Source organism: Rhineura floridana, chromosome 10 (genome assembly GCF_030035675.1).
Source record: "Rhineura floridana isolate rRhiFlo1 chromosome 10, rRhiFlo1.hap2, whole genome shotgun sequence".
Lineage (NCBI taxonomy): Eukaryota > Metazoa > Chordata > Lepidosauria > Squamata > Rhineuridae > Rhineura > Rhineura floridana.
The window spans coordinates 57,657,625-57,664,255 of NC_084489.1; positions in this window are offsets into that span (position 1 = coordinate 57,657,625).

Sequence of the window (6,631 nt, forward strand, 5' to 3'; positions counted from 1 at the left end):
TATTAAGCCAAGTGGCAGACTCCATTCTCATGATATTCTCTCCTCCCTTCTTCATGTGTCATGATACAACACTTCTTGGGTTATTTAACCATAGTTTCCTGTTACATACAAACCAAGAAATTATGTTTGTCAGGAACTGAAGTAGCCAAGATCTTAAACATAGCTATTATTTGGATTTTGTACTTCTACAAGACTTGTGATGAAGTTTTCAGGTTGAAAAAGTACCAAAATGCATTTTTTAGGATAAAATACATTTAGAAATGCACATTAGCTGAGAAAATGTAAATACAGTTTTTGTATTAGGTTTTTTAAAGTATCAGATTAGTGCAGAAATAGACTGGAATGGGCTTATAAAATGAATACATGCAGAAATGCCACAGACAGGAAATAGACTGATCTGCCCAGCCAAACTTAAAGTGACACCGAGTGATATCATAATCCAGCAAGGTCTATCCTGGCAAACAGAAAATCTCCACCTTGGTATAGCATGATTACATTTGATCATAATTAAGCTACTTGTCTGACCTTTGGACATTCTCAGTAAGAAGGACCTTTTCTCATTTGATGTGCCAGCAAATCCCCTCAGCTGTTTTGGACAGTCGTTACAGAAACATCCTGTATGATCAAAGATGCTCTATTTATGGCACATAAGTTGCAGAGTACCTCCATCATGATTTATTTCACTGTTCTATTTATAAACTTCAGAAATTGACTGCATTTTGTAAACAGAACATTGAAATAAATGATGTCCCACATCATACTGCAAATACAAGGTTTTTGATCACACAGGATTTCTAAGGCTGCATTCCTATACTAGACACACCCGGGAGTCCCACTGAACTCAGTTGGTCCTATTTCTGAGTAGACATATATAGATATCATTATGTGATAAGACAATTTTCCCCACTCCACATGGCTTCCTTGCCATTTTCACTTCCAGTCTGATTTCCACCCACCCCAACCCATTCCCCATATCAATTTTTAAATTGGGAGACAAGTTGATGGGGAAGGTAGCAATTTTTGCTTCATAGCAGAAAGATTCAGACAAGCCTATATAAATAAAGATGCTTATGATTTTTTTTAAAGGATGCCTGTTATTTAAACTATTCTTACTTTTCTGCTGTTTACTGTCAGGACCTATGATTAAGTAACATATTCCTACTAATATATGATCTAATCTGCAGGAAACTGGGCATTTACTTGCCAATAGTAACAGCAAACGTCATTTTATTTACTTTTTTGGCAGTAAAACTATAATCAGTCTATCTTGGATATGTATGTAGTAACAGAGCTTGGAAGATTACTTTTAAAAAGCAATAAATTACTGTTACATGGCCCCAAAATGGAATAAATTATTATTACAATTACAATTGTTCTGAAAGGAATTGATTACTTTATCATTACTCAAAAGTAATCACTACAATTACACTTAAGTTACTTTTTAAAAAGCTAGAATGCCTCCAAGGTGCTGGCTTTGGCTGCTTAAAGTAGCTTAAAACAACATTAAAAATAAATACACACATACAGAAGTAGTAGAATCAGGGCTGGTACCAGGCGTGATTTGTCCCTTGGGCACCAGCCTGCCCTAGGCCTGCAGTGCCGTAGCTCAACACACACCCCATACAGGCAGCATGGGACTAATAAGCCCGCCATGTGCTCCACCTTCCTCTTATGTCATGTGAATGATGTGTGCGCATAATGCACATGTCTGCCATCAACCAAGATGGCAGTGGGGGCATTAGCCCCTTAGGAAAGCCCCACCACCCTCTTGGGTGATGGCAGGCATACTCACACAGCATTCAGACTGATGAAAGAGGTAGGTGGTGCATGCGTGGGGGCTTATTGAAGCCCATGCTATCAGTATGGGGGGATGTTTGGGAGCTCCCTTTCCATGATCCATGGCAGGGTCAGGTTACAGGACCCGATGCTGCTGTGGATCACAGAATGGGAGCTCCACCCTCCCACCCTAAGGAGGGGCCCCTCTGGGCTGCAGGGGCCCAACCTGGCCACCCTCTGGTGCCAGCCCTGTGTAGCATAATTATTTTTATCCATAAGACAGCAGTGGTGGTCTCTCCACTGGTAAGGGAGGCGGGGAGGGAGGCAGAGACTACTGCTCAGATCTTTGCATACCAAACCAAGTGCAACCCACACACTCTCTCTCTTTCATCCAGCAAGCGTCATCTCTCTCACTCAACCACATCCCAGATCCTGCCCTGCCACCAACTAAGGCACACCCATCCAAGCAAACATTTTCCCCTGGGGTACAAAAAAGTTAAAACACTGCAAATGTAGCAAAGTACCCAGAGAGGGCGGCAGAGGCTGTTTCATGCACCAAGTGCAAACACAGTATTAACACACACATACATCGTCTCTCACCTCCACAGTTCTTTATCTCAATTCCTCTGCTGCCTCCATCTCCTACTTCATCTATGTCCTTGCCCTCAGGCTTCTTTCTCCTTCCACTCCATTCTTCTCCACCACTGTCCATTTTTTAAACAATTGTTTTCTCCACTCCACCCACATTTCACTCTCTACTTCTTCCCTCGTTGCCTCCTACCCACCCAGAGAGCATGAGGGAAGAATGAGGCTGTGCAAAAGTCCAGTTTGAGGCGCATGATTTTCATCCACGAATCTGAGGAGCAGAAGACTTCCCCTGCTCCCACCCCCAGTAACTCCCAAAAGTAATGCTGGAAACATTACAATTACTTCTCAAAAGTACTCCTCACTCTATTACAATCAACATGTAAAGAGATTACCCACTCATTCCTCAAAACAAGTAATAGATTACAAGCAATTCATTTTTAAACTAATTACTTCCAAGCTCTGTGTAGTAGAATGTTAACAAGGTCTACTGATAGGACTCTCAGACAATTTCAACAAAAAGAGAAACGGGAGTGGAAATTGCTGATTAGGGCCAGCACCAAGCATAAGCGGGCCCTTAGGCACCACCACCCCCATAGTTGGTGTAGACTTAAATAGGCCCGGCCACCCTGCCTCCCGTGTTATCATATCAGCACACTATCGTGTTGCAAGTACATGCCTTCACACACACTGGCATGGCAACATGGGAGGCGAGGTGATGGGGCCTATTTAAGCCCGTACTGGCTGTATGGGGGCAGGCATTGTCGGGGGGGGGTGGAACTCCATGATCCGTGCCTGCATCAGGTTGTGGAGCTTGATTTGCAACATAGAGTAAGGGGTTGACATTTACCACAAATCATGTCCCTTGACCTGACGCTATCACTGAGTAGTAGCTCTACGCTCCCAGAGGACCTTGGGCCCTTGCCCTACCTGGCCATCTACTAGCACCGGGCCTGTTGCTGATGTTCACTTATTCATCTCATGTCCAGAACAGAAATCAATCTAGTGAAGGCAATTTGTATTTACAGTTCTTGTTTTACTCCATAATACATAATTGATTACATTTTCCCTCCATTTGCATTATGTTTCCTTTGTATTAAAATAAAAGGGGTGAATTAACATAATGACAATGTAAATTGCATAATTTATGTAATTAATTATATAAAGACTCAATATGGATCAGTTCAACATCACAGGGCTCAATTTCCTCCCCCTTGGGTCCTTAGATAATGGACACAAAAAGAGTGGGAAGACTCAACAATACAGGTGTATGCCAATAAAAAAGACAGTCAAAGTCCAAATGAGGCTGGGTCAGGTTAACTAGACCCAGCGGCCTAATTCCACTTTCAGTTCTTCAAGGCTCTGAGTTCTGACTTCCTCAAAGTTACTTGCCACTTGGAGCTGTACCTGTTGTCACTTAGCTTCTTGTTGTCTTGACTGGTTTGTCTGGTAAAGATACAGTTGTAGCAGCTTTAGTTCAGTCAGGCTCCAGCTATGGCTCTGTTCCTGGGCCCATCTGTTTATTGCCTCAGCACTTCAGAGAAGGCAGGCCCAACCATTAGACAGAGTGAGGCACCTCCCTTGGGTAACAGATAATGGGGTAGGGAGCAGCAGCTCCTTGCCATTCTTCCTGAGCTCCCTAGCCATTTCCTCTGTTGGAGGGCAGATCTATGTGTGCCATGCAGTCTTCTCTGCTTGCTATGGCTGATGGGAATTGTAGCTGAGCAACATCTGGATGGCCAAAGGTTCCCCATAGCTGCCTTAGATGGATCCACACTGACTTCATCCATCTGGCTTCAGCTCACTTTCAGCGTTTGACCTGCTCTTAGCTTCCTCACTAGCCTGTGGATGTGTCCATCGTCTAGCCCCATTCCTCTGTCCTGTCCTGAGCTTCCTTCCAGGTATTGCACTGTCTCTTGACTCCACTTCCAGCCAACTCTCTCAGCCCACAACTCACATGGAGGCTTTGGAATTCTTACCTTTCAAACATACTATGAAGCTTACCAGCTCAGGCAATTAATTAATTGCACTGAACTAGATGACATATACATAGGCTCAGATACCAATGCAAGACTGGGTAACCCATCTCCCATCCTTGAGAGCTATACCTTCTGCTCTTCTTCGATAACCTGTCCCTAATGATTTCACAAGAGCTTCAAGAATACAGACCAAGAAATTAGCTCTTGCTGTCTCCCTTTTAATTCCTGTTCTAAAGCACCCAATTTTTTATGACAGCAGTAAGTACCACCAGCTAGTGTCCTGGCCCAGAAAGGGGCTATACAGATTCAAAGATCTGCTTGCTCATAACCTGCTTGTCTTTTCCAAACAGCCGTCTACACCGTCTTGGGCAACACTCACCTATGAGGGTTCAGATACATCAAGTGTAACATATTGTCACCAATCCAATGATACAATCTTCAGCATATGCACTCACTGATTTTGAATAATTGCATTCAGTCTGCATAGTTCACAAAGTTTGCTTTTTCTATATTAGATATATTAATTGAAATCACTTGTTGGAAATACTGAAGGACCAGGGAATGTAAATTTCACCTGAAAAGTGGTCTGCATTATGAATTAGGAAATGGGGTTGACTAAATATTACTACTTCTTATGTTGACACCTGTTGCCTTAGAACAGTAATACGGTAGCTGTGGCCCTCTGGACGTTGTTTGACTCTATCTCCTATCAGCCCAAGGTAGCATGGCCAAGGATGAGGGATGATGGGAGCTGTTGTCTAACAGTATCCAGAGGTACACAGGTCACAATGGAGAAAGTCACATTTTAAGTATGTTTGTCCAAAATCTGAACATTTCTTTATTATTATTTATTTTTGACTTACAAACATCTCTTGAAGACTTTTTTTTGTGTGTTGACAGACCTATGCAGCTGTTTAAAGTGGTCTTTTTATAGTAGCCAGTCATTTTAATGATTGTTTTATATTGCTTTTAAAAGTTTTATGTTGCTTTACACTGCCCTGATGTTTTGCAAGAGGGCAATATATAAATAAAATACAATAAAATAAATCACTACTATTACTGTTAATAATAATCATTTCATTTATTAATCACTTCCCATGAGGCATCTTGAAGCAATTTTAAATATAATAAAAACATTAAAAAAACCTTTAGATATATAAAAAACATTTAAAGCAATTGCATATATAAGAACAATATTTAAAACACACACACACACACATTTTAAAACAACAACAGCACATACATAAAATCAATTCAAATCCATTTCAGATACCAAGTGGTATATTAAATGGTAAATACCCACAGACGATACAAAAAGGTATTATGAGCATGCAGCCATCCACTAAATATCTTTCTTCTTTTCCATATTTTCAAATTCTTTCTCACATTGTTTATATTGTGAATGTAATCTCCTTCAGTAACCTTGTTGTATGTATTGTAAGCCAAAGGAAATAATTACGGATTTTGTTTAGTCATTTTATATTCTTGCTCTTGCTAAAGACTTCATATACAATGATTAGATCTAGACTGAGTAATACTTTGTTACTCTTCCACCGATTTCAATGGGTATACTCTAAGTGTGACTTAAGTTTGAAGCAAATCGCAAAACTTTCCAGTAAAAAAGGTTTTAAATGATAAATAAATAAAGCAACAAATGTGTGCTTTGGAGTCGTTTCTTGATACAGGGTGCAGGATGGCCCTTCATGATATTGTTATGTGCACCCCAATCTCTGAGACGCCAGGAATTCCAGGCTTACCCAGGATTCAGTTTCCTTGGAATGAAGGTCACTGGAGACTGTGGTATCTTTATGATATACGGTTTTATATACACATATATACAACCCGAGCGTAAGTGGAAAGGCTCACAGCATTAACACTCCAACAGATCTTGCTTCCCCATTAGGTTTCCAGGGAGCCCTCCTCCCAAATCCATAACTTTTGTTTCAGGTCAAACCTCTTTCCAGCTCCCAGATCCAGACCATACTAGCAAAGGCTAGCCCCTGGTCTCATACCTCTAGGATAGGAGTGGGGAACCTTTTTGGCTCCACAGGCCAAATCCTTATCAGGTTCAACCTACTAAATCCTGCTGCCTTGGCCGCGCAATCCTATTCCTTGCTGGGAACAGGCGTATAGTCAAGGCAGGATTAAACCCTCTCCTCCTACCCATTAGCTGATATCACCAGTGGGGGAAATGGCCTTGTGGGGGGGGGGCAAGAGTGGCCTACAAGTTGGAGATTCCCCAACCCTACTCTAGGATGACATGGCCTCCAGCCAGGTGAGGGGGAAAAGAC